The 15,303-nt window shown below is 49.0% G+C and overlaps 1 long non-coding RNA gene across 1 annotated transcript in view; it reads right to left on the bottom strand.

The window, feature by feature from the left end:
• The window catches only part of LOC119964598, a 127,112-nt gene extending 117,889 nt beyond the window's left edge, over window positions 1-9,223 (bottom strand). Inside the window, exon 1 of the long non-coding RNA XR_005460334.1 lies at window positions 9,167-9,223. This is a non-coding gene — a long non-coding RNA (uncharacterized LOC119964598). The remainder of the gene's footprint in view (window positions 1-9,166) is intronic.
• Window positions 9,224-15,303: the final 6,080 nt, after the last annotated feature.

Below are 15,303 nucleotides of genomic sequence, written 5' to 3'. Positions count from 1 at the left end.
TGGGTGCCCCACATTACCCTTCCTCGAATGAGCTCGCTGAGCGATTGGTGCAGACGTTCAAGAGAGGTATGTGGAAAAAGACCACCGGTCTGTGGAAATACGACCAACAAGATTTTTGTTTAGCTACTGGACCACGCCACATGTTGCAGTGTAGCACTGGTGGAACTGCAGATGGGCCAAAGGCTCAGGACCCACCTCAGCCTTGCGTTTTCAAATATTGGCAGGAAAGTAGTGTTCTCAGGATCTGCAGATTCAAAGACAAGGCACATGGGTGCAGACCAGGAGTTTCGAACCACGGGACACTGTGTACATCTGAAACTTTGGGGACAGTGTCCGATGGATTCCAGAGACAGTGGTACAGCAGAACGGACCCCTCTCCTACCAGATGAAGATGTGCGAACGGACGGTGCAGAAGCACCTTGGCCACCTCAGGAGAAGGTGACCAGCGTTAAGCCATGCCCCACCAGAGGAATCATCTTCCAGCCATGTCGCCCCGGCACATGGGGACATTGCCACCTGGGGGCACTGACACCAAGGTGCAGACTCAGACTCTGAGATGGAGACCCAGTCATCTGAGGCGTCCGACGGCAACCTTGCCAGAGGTCAAGTACTGGCAGTACCCTCTCGTGTCGCGTCTTTTCGTCCGACGTCACTTCGTCCAACGACACTTCGTCCACGTCTTTTGGTCCAACGTCTTTTTGTCCGCCCGTCTTTTGGTCCAACGTCACTTCGTCCAATTATCCAATTACAAATTAACTCCGTTAATTTACTTGCTAAAATGCAAGTCATTGATAAAATGCAAGTAAAATGCAAGTTGAAAAATGCAGTTAAAAAGTTAAAAAATCTAAAAATGCAGTTAAAAAATCTAAAAGTTTACTAATTACTTAAAATTCCCGAAATTACTTAAAATTGATGTAAATGGTAAATTCCCGAAATACCCTAAAAGTTACATTTCCAGAACTGTACCCGAGAGAGAATCATGGGGAGAGGACAAGATGATTTGATATTCTACAATTCCGACAGACACAGATATAAGTGGGAGTCTATTTGGATTTAGACAATGAGTGCAGTTCTGAAAGAAGCAGATTTAAACTCGATTTTCGTCGAGTGATTAGGGTTGGCAGTGGCTTCTGACATTACAGGTCTGAAATGATCAAATATTCCATCAGATACAATGGCTCTCATCACGCTGGAGCATACATGGGTGAATATCCTGCAGCTTATCTTAATAATGTCTGGAGATCAAGCAGCACAAATGCAGAACTCAACTTCAAGAGGCGAAAAAGGTGGAGAGGATCCTTGAGCAGTAACATTGAAAAACTAAATTAAACTATTTGTAATTGGATAATTGGACGAAGTGACGTTGGACCAAAAGACGGGCGGACAAAAAGACGTTGGACAAAAAGACGTGGACGAAGTGTCGTTGGACAAAATGACGTCGGACGAAAAGACATAGCACCGTACCCTCTAGACGGTAATCTCAGAAACGACGTTCCCCGACACGCTATTCACACCCGACCCACCAGAACGGCAACCGCAGCCGTGACGCTGAGCTCCCACCGGGTGGAACCATACGAGAACCACGGCGGCGGGAACATGGGCGGTCGACCGTGGAGAATTGCTGCAGGGACCTCTTTCAATGGTCCCTGACCGGTGCCGCATCGACCGCGCGCGAGTGGCTGGCGCCGATTTTCCGGTCACCAGAGAATTGCGTGAAGGCGTCGCGGCTCCGATGCCCCATTCACTGCCCCCGCGCCTAGCACGATAGCAGCGTGTTCGGAGAATCCCGGCCCTTGTTTTTGCTTTCAGACTGAGCTGACCCTTTATTCTGCTATTAAAATCTACTCTGGAGCAATGCTTTGTTTCTTTACTACAACCATTGCCACTTTTTTTGCCTTCTGTTCCATGACATCTTTGGTATTTAATCTCCTTTGTCCTCTAACGCATCCCTGACCTTCCCTTTTCTCCCACCTGATTCTCTACCCCCTCTTTTTCAACAGCATAAAAATCCATCAAATTTCTACTTCTGCAGTTCTGAAAATAAGTCATATTGACTTCAATTGTTAACTCTGTTTCTGTTATAACCTGCCTGCTTACCACTGGCCGGGTATTAATGGCATCCCGCAATCCTTTGGGAGCATGAGCTTCCCCAATGAGGGGGCGGAGAAATCATTAGCAGATTCCCTGCATAAATAAAACTGGCCAGTTTGGAACTACTGCTGCTGTTGCCGCTGCTGTCGTTGCCTTGGCTGCTGCTGCAGCATGTTATTGTAAATAAATGTTATTTCTTTCTATCCTTCAACTCGTGCTGGATTCTTCATGGCCCTCACAAAAGTTTCTCTCAACATAGATGTTTCCAGACCTGCTGGGCTTTCCAGCACTTCAGGTTCTATTTTAGATATTTTTTTATGTTTGTTTTATGAAATGTCAACATGATTTGATAATGATTAATTTTGCACTTTGCCTTTTACAGTTATTTCCCTATCTAGAAAATATATTGGCAATAAAGAATTACTGTTTTGTTACAATAGTAAGTAAAGTCGCCATGGTGTCACCTGACCATAGGCTGCTTTCCCCTTTGAGGGGAAGAGCTGACTGGTGGTGATTTAACCTGAAGATCACCATACCTCAGGCGAGTGGCTAGGTTGAGAAGGCGAACCCTTCATGAATAATCTCAACCTAAATAACCTCAGCTGGTACAGGAATTGAACCCGGGCTGTTGGTCTCACTCTGCATCACAACAAGTATGCGTCACAGCCTTCAAGAGAGAAAACAGGAAAGGGTAATGATAATATCGCAAAAAGACTCTTATTCATTCTTTGGCTTTTACATTGTAGGCTGCATTGAGACTTTAGGCCAGATTTGACCACTTGGTGGGATTTCACCAAATTTTGTGTCATTGTTATGTAGCCATCTGAGATGGCCATCTGCAAAGGACCATGGGAATTATGGTCAACCCAAGACTCAGACAGATCTTCTGTGTATTTGAAACGCAGGTAGCTAGACCTGGTCGAAACCCCAACTCGTTTGCATTCTAATGGCCCATTTCCCCAGAACAATAGGTCTGCACCCAAGAAACCAATACAGCCACAGACTGATCGGCGCCACTCCCTTTACTCAGAGAGGCCAACTGAAAAGGTCAATGACCGCTAAGGACCTGCCCAGCCACCGAGGCACCCACCCCTTTATTGGCCGAAATCGAAGGCAGTGATCAAAGCCCTGTCGAATTATTGGGTCCAAGATTAAGGACCGCCCCAAGGAGCGTGAAACCCTAGAGGGATAAAAGGGGACACAGTCATGTTTTCAGTCTCTTTTGGATCAGGCCTGTGCCAGCCCAATTGCAGCATAACGACCAGACAGCCAAGTTCAAGACCAACGATCGCTACCTGACTGATAAGCCCAACAGAGACAGAGCAACGTCTTCAAACCAGCCACGCAAGATCAAGATATAGGCCTTATCCATTTGCACAGTGCCGGTCACCTGAAGTTAAGGATAGGTTATTGTAGTTGACAGGTGTAGTTTAACTTGTAGTATATTGTGCTTGCACGTTAAAGTAACCCTTGTGTGTAAATAAACCATCTTTGAACTTGAACTGACTAACTGGTTGTATGGTCATTTGACCGATTATATGGAAGCCTTGTGGTTCAGTAAGAGAAACAGAAACACCTACAGTATTGGCGACGCTGTTGGGACATAGCATCATATCATAAAAAGAGGCTCAGTATCATATTGGTGATTCTAAAGAGCAACATTATTGGTGACGCTCGTGGGATAGTATTCCATTAAATTGGCAACAGTTGTAATAGTGATGGTTGGTTTCTAGAGCTAAATGTGATATATATCAGGATGAAAGCAAATTACTGCAGATGCTGGAATCTGAAATGAAAGAGAAAATGTTGGAAAATCTCAGCACGTCTGGCAGCATCTGTAGGGAGGGAAAAAATCTAACGTTTCGAGTCCAGTGACTCTTTGTCAAAGCTGATATATATATCAGGATTTCACCTCTTTGTGCTGTAGTGGACCTTATGGAGTGCAAAATGTTCAACAATCATGGATCGTTTAAATGTCTGAAGCAGTTTAACGAGAAAGGCCAATAATTTGAAATCTTAGAACAAGAACTAAAATAGCGCACTTTCATAGATTATAGTTACTTCAGTTAGTTGTCATCGTCCAAAATCCTGCAGATTGCGCAACAGTCTCTAATTAACCATTCCTGGTTTCCCATGTGGCAGGTCTCTGGTTTCTTGAATGGATTTGATGGCTTAAAGTTGAAGTCAAGGTATCATAGTATTTACAGTGCCGAAGGAGGCCATTCGGCCCATCGAGTCTGCACCAGCTCTGACAAAGATCACCCGACTCAAGCCCACATATCTACCCAATCCCCATAACCCAGCAACCCCCACGTAACCTTTTAGGACACCAAGGGCAATTTAGCGCGGCCAATCCACCTAACCCGCACATCTTTGGACTGTGGAAGGAAACCGGAGCACCCGGAGGAAACCCACGCACACACGGGGAGAACGTGCAGACTTCGCACAGACAGTGACACAGCCGGGAATCGATGGGATGTTCGCCTGGTCTGGAGGGTGTTAGCTATGTGGAGAGGCTGAATAGATTCGGACTGTTTTCATTAGAAAGAAAGAGGTTGAGGGATGACCTGATAGACGTCGGCAAGATTATATAGGGCATGGATAGAGTGGATGGGCAGGCACTCTTTCTGAGGGTGGACAGGTCAGTCACCAGGAGGCATAGGTTTAAGGTCTGTGGGGCAAAGTTTCGAGGAGCTGTGCAACGCAGATTTTTACGCAGAGGGTGGTGAATGCCAGAAATGCGTTGCCAGGGGAGGTTGCGGAAGCACATACATTAACAGCGTTCAAAAGGCAACTTGACAAACACATGGATAGGATGGGTATAGAGGGATACGGCACAAGGAAGTGCTGTGGGTTTTGGCAAAGGTAGGGTTGAAGGGTCGATTCATGTGCTGTATTGTTCTTTGTTGGTTCTCAGGATAACCTTGAAATTGGAACAGGTTAAGTACTTTGGGAGGTCTTATGGCGCATCGGGTAGAGTCCCTGCTTCGGAGCCAGAGGTTCTGCATGAGAGTCCCAACCATGACTTGAGGTCCAAATAGGTCTATCGCCTGGCCAAATAGATTTGAGTGTCAGCATACAACTCCTTCCAACACAGCAATGGCTGGCTGTAAAAGTGTGAGAGACTTCCGGTGGCGGCCATGGTGTGAGTGGTCACACATTTGGTGGCTCCTGCTCGTGGTGGACCTTTTGGACCTTTTACCCGGCTAACGGGGGAGCTGCGAGATTGTAAAAGGTGCAGAAGGGGTGCAAGAAGAGAGTATCCCACCGGTGCATTGATTTGTGGACCAAAAGTGGTTGAGAAAGGAGAGAACAAAGGTCGAAAGCTGGTGTGATGCCTGCGACACTGGGGAAGATGACGGAAAGTCAGGGCCCGATCTTGCCCGCCCAGTGGTGGATGGATCAGCTCGTGGGCTTCCTCCATGAGAAATCGGCCAGCAGTGGAAGAAGAACTTGGAGGACCTGGCCAGGGTGGTGGACCGAATAAAGGTGGGCATCGACCGCATGGAAATGAGGTTAGAGGCCCAAGGCCAGGCAATCCAGAAGGTGAAGGAGGCGGTGGGAGAGCATAAGGAGCAACTTGCCTTGATGGCTGCGGAGATGGGGTTAATGCTAGATGAACAAAGGAGGCTACAGGAGAAGGTGGAGGACCTGGAGAATAGATAGCACAGGCAGAACGTTAGGATCGTTGGCCTACCAGAGGGCAGCAAGGAAATGGATGCCGGTGCATATGTGCGAGGATGTTTGAGCAGCTACTGGGTGAAGGGGCATTTGCTCGACCCCTGGAGGTGAACCGGGTGCACAGGGCGCTGATAAGGGAACCGCAAGGGAATGAGCCGCCGAGGGGATGGTGGTGCGGTTCTTGGATAAGGAGCGGATTTTGAGATGTGCCAGGCAGACGAGGCGCTGCACTTGGGATAGTGGTGAGCTGCGTATTTATCAGGACCTGGTGCCAAAAGGAGGGCGAGCTTCAAGGTGAAGACGGCCCTCTTTAAGAAGGGGTGAAGTTAGGCATGCTATACCCAGTGCGCTTGTGGGTAACATATGAAGGCCAGGAACTTTACTTTGGGTCGTCAGAGGAGGCGATGGAATTTGTTAAGAGACAATGGACTGGCAGGAGAAGGAGGACATTGAACTCTGGAGGAGATGTTCCTGTTTTGTATTTTTGTGGTTTGTATGAACCACTGTTGAACTGGGCTAGGGGTCCTTGGGCTGTTCTGGGTTTGTTTTGTTCATGATGGGGGATGGCGGGTTTCTCTTTTCTTTGCGTTTGGTGGGGATTGTAAAGTTTGCACTGGGAAAATTATTGAGTGGGGGGCAAGGGAATTAGTGGGGGGTAGGATGCTAGGCGCCAAGGGTGGGGCTACCAGGCTAGCTGGGCGGGCTAACTCGCGGAAGCGCAGTGGGGGGGGAGCAGCTGGTTAGTGCGTTGATTGTTATTTTGTTATGAGATGGGGCGAGAGGAGGAGGAGGAGACTGCTGACAGGGGAGGGGTTGTTAAAAGGTGACATGGGGAGTGTCGATTACGGTGGGCGCCACAGTGCAGGCCTGAGGAGGTGCAGGCGCGTGCTGGAGGCTGGCTCCGGAAGGTTTATGGTTGATCGGCAGGAGGGAGAGGTGCCTCCTGACTAGGCTGATCACTTGGAATGTGAGAGGGTTGAATGGGCCAGTCAAGAGGGCCCGTGTTCGCACATTTGAAAAGCTTAAAGGCGGACATGACAATGAAACAGGTCGGTGGGGCCTGGCTTTACTGAATTTTAGAAACTACTTCTGGACGGCGAACATAGCAATGGTCAGGAAGTGGGTAGTGGGGGAGAGTTTGGTGTGGGAGGGGGTGGAGGCGGCCTCATGTAGGGGCACAAGTTTAAGGGCACTGGTAATGGCACCTCTGCCGTTCTTGCCTGCTCGGTACTCCACAGGCCCGGTGATAGTGGCTGCCTTCAGGGTGAGGTGATAGTGGCGGAAGCACATGTGAGTGGAGGGGGTGTCGGTATATACACCAATTGTGTCAACCGCCGATTTGCACTGCGGGGGGCTGGATGGGGGTTTCGGAAGTGGCAGCGAGCTGGGATCGAGCGGTTTGGGCACCTGTTTATCGACGGCAGCTTTCCATGCTTAGAGGATTTAGAGGAGGCGTTTGATCTGCCCGGTGGGAATGGGTTCTACTACCTGCATGTGAGGGACTTTTTGTGAAGGCAGGGTTCGACTTTTCCGCACCTGCCACCCCAGGTGAAAACGGGAGTGGGGGCGGGGAAGGTATTGTAGATTTATAAGGAGTTGATGGAGTGGGAGATAGAGGAGGTGCATCGAAAGTGGGAACAAGATCCCTGATACGGGGGAACCACATGTTTGTCCCAGGGAGAATGGACGGAGGGTTTCTGAGCTGGCACAGGGCAGGTATTAGGCGGATGGGGGATCTATTTGTAGACAGGAAGTTTGCGACCCTGGGTGAGTTGGAGGGGAGGTCTGGCCTCCCCCCCCCCCCCCCGGGGAACACCTTCAGATACATGCAGGTAAGGGCGTTTGTCAGGCGGCAGGTGGCGGAGTTTCCACTGTTGCCGTCTAGAGTGGTTCAGGACTAGGTGCTCTCGGGGACGTGGGTTGGAGAGGGGAGGATTTCGGCGACCTATCAAGTAATGCAGGAGGAAAATGAAATGAAAAATGAAATGAAAAGGAGGCCTCGGTGGAAGAGCTGAAAGGTAAGTGGGAGGAGGAGCTGGGAGAGGAGATCGACGATCTTGTTGGTTAAAAATTTTTGAAAACTTGAATAAAAATTATTAAAAAAAAAAAAAACGGGAACAAGAATTGGGCTGGGAATTAGAGGCGGGGTTGTGGGAGGACACCCTGAGTACAGTCAACTCGTCCTCATCGTAGGCCAGGCTTGCACAGGGTTAAATAACTGGCTTTTAAGCAGACCAAGGCAAGCCAGCAGTGCGGGTTCAATTCCCATAGCAGCCTCCCCAAACAGATGCCGGAATGTGGTGACTAGGGGCTTTTCACAGTAACTTCATTTGAAGCCTACTTGTGACAATCAGCGATTTTCATTTCATTTCATTTTCATTTCAGATACAGGGTGCATATGACTGGCCCGTATGAGCAGGTTCTTTGAAGGGGTGGAGGATAGGTGTGGCGGTGTGCGGGTGGGCCAGCAAATCATGTCCATATGTTTTGGGCATGTCCGAGGCTTAGGGGATTTTGGCAGGGATTTTCCAATGTCATGTCAAAGTTATTTGAAGGTTCTGAGTCCAGAGGTGGCGTTTCTTGGTGTGTTGGAAGACCCGGGGGTCCATGGGGTGAGAGAGGCCAATGTTTTGGCCTTTGCCTCACTGGTAGCCCGGAGATGGATCTAGTTGGTGTGGAAGGACTTGGAACTCCCAAAACCGGGTATGGGTTTGTGACATGGCTGGGTTTCTCAGGCTTGAGAAGTTCAAATTCACCCTGAGAGGATCAATGCTAGGGTTCGCCCGGAGGTGGCAGCCGTTTATCGACTTCTTTGGGGAACTTGAAGCTGTTAGCAGAAAGGGTGGGGTGTGTGAAAGGAAAGAGGGCGGTGGGGGGGGGGGGGGGGGGGGGGGGGGGGCTGGTTGAGGTGGAAAATATTAGTGGGAAAGGGGGATTGTGCATGTAAGCCATGCTGGCTCGGTTTGGTTGTTGGTTGGGTGGGTGTTATTTGCTTTTTTGTTTTTTCCTCTTGAAAATTGTGAAAATTATATATGCCGGAATAAAATATTTTCGAAAAAAAAAAAGTGCAAGAAACTGCTGGTCAGCTACACTTGATGCGGACTGAGGCCCATCAAGCTATAAGCCTCTGGTGACTGACTAGCAACCTGTTCTCACCGCCCCCCTCCCGACAAGCTTCACTTCTTCACCAGCAGTCTCACCAATGCTCATGTTCAGGTCTCAGTCTGCAGAAAGCTACTCACCTTTAGACTTTTTACTGCTCTGCAAATTCCAGACTGTTTCTGTCCTGTATTTACTGCTAAAAGGCTCAGGGGGTTTATCAACATTAAAGCGAGAGAGAAATGGCCTGTGATTGAAGGAGCAGCTCCTGGCAGAACCTTTTACTTGCACTTACTTGTATTTTGCACACTGGCTCCGCAGGCTGAAAAGAGAGGCATAGCAGGCTTGGACAACCCTGGTCTACACCTAATAGTCAAAAGGAAAGGGAAGAAGCAAAATGCAAACAAATTAGGGAAATTAACTGATTAATAATGGGGATTTCAACTGTTCAGAAATTCATTGGGAATATATGAATTAAGAGCAGGAGTATACCACTCGGCCCCTTGAGTCTACTGCACCATTCAAAAAGATCATGGTTGATCTGATCGTAACATCAACTCCAAATACCCCTGATACCTTTCACACCCTGCCTTCACTTATCAAGATTCTATCTAGCTCTACCTTAACAATATTTAAAGGCTCTGCTTCCACCGCCTTTTGAGAATCAGATTTCCAAAGATTCACAACCCTCATCTCTGTCTTAAATGGGTGACCCTTAGTTCTAGATTCTCCCACAAGAGGAAACATCTCTCCACATCAACCCTGTGAAGCCCTCTCAGGATCTAATGCATTTCATTTAAGTCACCTCTTACTCTTTAAAACCCTAGCAGATACAAGGCTAGGTTGTCCAATGTTTCCTCATAATACAACCCTCCCAATCCAGGTATTAGTCTAATAAATATTTCCTGAACTTATTCCAACGCATCCTTCCTTAAATAAGTAGACCAAGACTATACATAGTACTCAGATGTGATCTCACCAATGTTTTGTATAATAGAAGTATAACTGCGCTATTTTTGTTTATTCAATTCTCCACGCAATAAACAAACAACATTCTATTCGCTTTCCAAATTACTTTTTGTACCTTCAAAATAACTTTTTGCAATCCATGCACTCAGGCACCCAGTTCCCACTGCATCTCAGAGCTCTGCAATCTCTCATCATTTAGATGATATACCTAAGACCTTAAGACGTAGGAGCAGAAGTAAGTAATTCGGCCATTGAGTCTGCTCCACCATTCAATGAGATCATGACTGATCTTAATAATAATAATCTTTATTAGTGTCACAAGTAGGCTTACATTAACACTGCATTGAAGTTACTGTGAAAATCCCCTAGTTGCCACACGACGGCACCTGTTCGGGTACACAGAGAATTCAGAATGTCCAATTCACCTAACAAGCACGTCTTTCAGGACTTGTGGGAGGAAACAAGTGCAGACATGGGGAGAACATTCAGAACCCAGACCCCTGGAGCTGTGAACCAACTGTGCTAACCACTGTGCTACTGTGCCACTCTCCTGATACAATCCTCAACTCCACTCTTCTACCTTCTCCTATAATCCTTGATTTTCTCACTGATTAAAAATATGTCTATTTCAACCTTGAACATACTTGATGACCCTGCCTTGAGATAGCTCTCTGCGGTAAAGAATTCCACAGATTCACAACCCGCAGAGTGAAATTGGGATTTGTATTTGATTTATCGTCACATGTACCAAGGTACATTGAAAAGTATTGTTCTGCATACAGTCCAGATAGATTGTTCCACACATGAAAAAACATAGGACCTCCTCATTTATCTTAAATGGCCGACCCCGGTCAACGCGGCGCCAGTCGGGGGCCGTTGAAAGAGGCCACCGCGATGATTCTCTGCGGTCGGCCAGCCGAGTTCCCGGCGGCATGGTTGTCACCGTCGCAGATGCGGTGGCTGTACTGGTGGGGGGTCAGGGAGATCGATCTCCGGGAGGGACGTCCATGACGGCCAGGCCCGTGATTGGGGGCCACTGATTGGCAGGCGTGCGCTATCTGGGGCGGGCCTACCTTTTTCTGCGCTGGCGCGCTGTGTGGGTCTGCCATGTCGCGCGGAGCCGGCACCACAGGTGGCCACTGCGCATGCGTGGACCCGCGGTCAGAAATGCAGGGCCCCATATCAGCAGCAGGAGCCGCATAGCGCACGCCGCAGCCCTGAAGTCCCCTTAAAGTCGGAAAATCACTCCGGACGTTTTAGAAAAAAGTCAGGAGTGATTTGCGCCCGTTTTCTGGCGGGTTTGGGGACATAGCCCCATTATTGGAGAATCCCGGCCTATGCCTCTGATCCTAGACGCTCTCACAAGAGAAAATTTCCTTTCAGCTTGATCCACCTGTCAAGCTTTCTGAGAACGCTATGTCTCAATAAGGTCATCTCTCATTCTTCTAAGCTCGATTGAGTACAGACCCAATCTAATTAACCTCCGTACCCAGGAACTTAATGAACCTTCTCTGCCAGCCTCCAATGCCAGTGTATATTTCCTTAGATTTGGGACCAAAACTGTTCACAGTACACCAAATGCCTTGTAATAATAATATTTCATTGTCACAAGTATGAACTTACTGTGAAAAGCCCCTAGTCGCCACATTCCGGCGCCTGTTCGGGTAAGCCGGTACGGGAACTGAACCCGTGCTGCTGGCCTTGTTCTGCATTACAAACCAGCTGTCTAGCCCACTGAGCATATATAGTTTTAGCAGGACTTGCCTGTTCTTCTACTCTCTTCGCTTTGAAATTAAGGCCAACATTCCATTTACCTACCAAATTACCTGCTGAACTTGAATGCTATGTTTTTGTGATTTATGCATGAGGAGCCCCAAATCCCTCTGTACTGCAGTTTTCTGCAGTCTCTCTACATTAAAATAATATTCGGCTCCTTTATTCTTCCTATCAAACTGCATAACTTCATATTTTCCTTCATTATATTCCATCTGCCAAGTTTTTGCCAACTCACCTCACCTGTCTATATCCCTCTGTAGACGCTTTGTGTCTTCCTCACCACTTGCCTTCCCACCTGTTTTTGTGTCATCCACAAACTCGGCAATTGTGCATTTACTTCCCTTGTTCAATTCATTAATATATGTTATAAATAGACTTCCGGTGGCGACCATTGGTGTGAGTGGTCGCACATTAGGTGGCTTCTGCTCAAAGTGGAATTGTTTTGGGTCTTTTCGCCTGTTTCGAGAGGAATTATGCAGGTGGAAAGTGAATTCTCCTTCAGTAGGGCATGTCTGGGGCCTTTCAAAAGGAGTGCAACAAGGAGCAACCGTTAGACCAGGAGATCTCTCAACTGCGACAAAGGGAAAGATGGCGTCATTGCCCACTCAGTGGTCCATGGTTGGTGGAGTTCCTGACCGGTATGTTTGAGCAGGAAAGAAAGCAGGCTTCGGGGCACCGAGCCAGGGTGGGCGGGCCAATCCGAGCAACCATAGAGAGGGTGGAGCAAAGACTAAGGGTGCAGCATGCGTTACTCCTGAAAGTGGAGGAGTCTGTGGCCAGCCATGAGGATCAGTTGTCTTCGTGGGAGGCGAATATCGTGCTGGTGGTGGAGGGCCAGAAGAAGTTAAGTGAGAAGATGGATGAGAGGTTAGTGGGGAAGGGGGTTTTTAACCCATTTCCTCAGGTGGATCGAGCGCACAGGTCACTAAGGAGGAAGCCAAAAGCAGGTGAGCTGCTGAGGGTGATCGTGGTGCAGTTGCACCATTATTTGGATCAAGGGAAGTTTGGTGTGTTGTATCGTGCTCATTTGTGGGTCACGTTACGGAATCAGGAGTTTTATTTTGATATGCCGGAGGAGGTGATAAAGTTTATGAGAGATCATGCACTGGGGGAACCTGTGATACCTGTGAGGGTGATACCTGTGAGGGAAGGGATTGCGTTTATGCCGGGTTGTTTGTTTGCTATTGCTGCATTTCCCACTGTGTTTAATTGATTACTGGTGTATGTGTTCAATTGATTACGCTGTGTCGCTGCTCACCCGTCCACGGTTGGGATCGGTGTCTTTGTGCTGGGGAAACGGGTGCTGCCCAACAGTCACTATGGAATGAAAAACCTGATCACGCGATCGAGTGTTAAGGACATTTATCCATTACTGTAACTCTGGCAGAAACTGTCAAGCTTTATCTGCATCCCACTCTACCCATTGCCTTTGCATAGCATTTCCACTCGTGTTCCAAGTTTATCTCGGGCATGATCTACTGGCCGCATTGTGTTCCCATTTGGGCGAACTGGAGCGCAATGCGGCCGGTAGAATCCGGTAAAGGCCTCTTCTCACTACACCTCGCGAGATCTAATGGGATCGGGCAAGATGTTGCGATCTGGATCCCACCTGTTGTGGGTGGGATCAGCATTTGGCAAATCAGCATTTTAGAATGAGTAGCATGTCACTCTAATCTGCAGCTCGCCTGATCTACCTGAAGTGTTTGGAATTGATCTCTTCACCTTAGAGACTTTAGGCGAGTGCCGTTCAGTGCTGGTCCCCACAAATGGGGGCCAGACAGAATGGCTCTTGAGGGGGGTTATCCCCAGGGTCGCTCCTTGGCACTGCTGGTGCCACCTGGGCGCCAGGCTCACAGTGTAAAGATGCCAGGCTGGTATTGTGTCTGTGCCAGGGATCAGTCGGGGGTGCCCTCCTCATGTAGGCTGCGGGGTTGCGAGAACCCCCTTATAGGTGAGTTGGGGCTTTGGGGGTCTGGACATCACGATCTCCTCCTGCACGGAGGAGTTCTGATGAGCAGAGCTCCTCAGTGCAGGAAACAGGACTAAGTGGGGCCTTGGCATACCCCACTGAAACCCCAGATTGCAAGAAAGTCCCATTCAATAGTGTGGTCTTTCTCGGCGCTGCAAGCACCGGGAATCACTTGGCTAAACATGCACGACATGGGACTCTGTTGCAATTCGGTTACACTGTGCCCCTCATGTCACTGAACCTTTAGGTAAAAGCATCGACTTTGTCTTTTAAAATTGGTTGGGAGTTTGTTTCATATCTTCATGCATACTGTCTCCCTTTGGAGACGTGTTTGAAGAATTCCACAACCAACAAGTACAGGATCGGGCCCTGAACCCAGAGCTTCTGGTTCAGAGGCAAAGGTACGAACACCTGAACCACAAGATCTCGGTAGGTAGGCCAGCAAACATTTCCAGGAGAGGGTCAGTAAATATGCCACTCCCAGATAACAAGTTCACTGTTACACGGTTTAAAAAAAAAAAATGTTTTATTCAAATTTTCACAAAATATCAACAACAGAAAATACTAAGAACAGAAAGAACAACCCCCCCCCCCCACCACCACGTATACAAAAATGAAGAAATAAATTAACGCCCATCATTAGCAAAGAACAGCTATACACGTCCCTTCAGCCCAAAACAAAGAGACCCCCCCCCCCCCCCCCCCCCCCCCGGGTTGCTGCTGCTGCTGCTGCTGCTGCTGGCCTTTTTCTGCCAGGAAATCTAGGAATGGTTGCCACCTCCTGAAGAACCCCTGCACTGATGCCCTTCGGGCAAATTTCACCCTCTCCAATTTAATAAACCCCGCCATATCGTTGACCCAGGCCTCCACACTTGGGGGCCTCGCATCCTTCCACTGAAGAAGAATCCTCCGCCAGGCTACTAGGGTCGCAAAGGCCAGAATGCCGGCCTCTTTCGCCTCCTGCACTCCCGGCTCCTCTGCAACCCCACATATTGCGAGCCCCCAGCCCGGTTTGACCCTGGATCCTACCACCCTCGACACCGTCCTTGCTACGCCCTTCCAAAATTCCCCCAGCGCTGGGCATGCCCAGAACATATGGGTATGGTTTGCTGGGCTCCCTGAGCACCTAATACACCTGTCCTCGCTCCCAAAAAAATGGCTCATCCTTATCCCGGTCATGTGAGCCTTATGCAGCACCTTAAACTGTATGAGGCTAAGCCCCGCACAAGAAGAGGAGGAGTTCACCCTTTCCAGGGCATCCGCCCACGTCTCCTCCTCACCCAGCTCCTCCTCCCATTTACCTTTCACCTCCTCCACCGAGGCCTCGTCTACCTCCTGGTACGCTTCCGAGATCCTCCCCTCTCCAACCTACACCCCCGAGAGCACTCTGTCCTGAACCCCACGCGGTGGCAGCAGAGGGAACTACGCCACCTGTCGCATGACAATCGCCCTTACCTGCATGTACCTAAAGGTGTTCCCCGGGGGGAGCCTGAACTTCCCTTCCAGCTCACCCAGGCTCGCAAATTTCCTGTCTACAAACAGGTCCCTCAACCTCCTAACACCTGCCCTGTGCCAACTCAGGAACCCGCCATCAATTCTCCCCGGGACAAACCGGTGGTTCCCCCGTATCGGGGACCCCATCGAAGCCCCCACCTCCCCCCTGTGCCATCTCCATTGCACCCAAATTTTGAGGGTAGCCGCCACCACCGGGCTCATGG

This window comes from Scyliorhinus canicula, chromosome 4, assembly GCF_902713615.1.
Source record: "Scyliorhinus canicula chromosome 4, sScyCan1.1, whole genome shotgun sequence".
NCBI classification, from domain to species: domain Eukaryota; kingdom Metazoa; phylum Chordata; class Chondrichthyes; order Carcharhiniformes; family Scyliorhinidae; genus Scyliorhinus; species Scyliorhinus canicula.
Note: the sequence above shows the minus strand (reverse complement) of the source record. Positions and strands in the feature narration are given on the sequence as shown.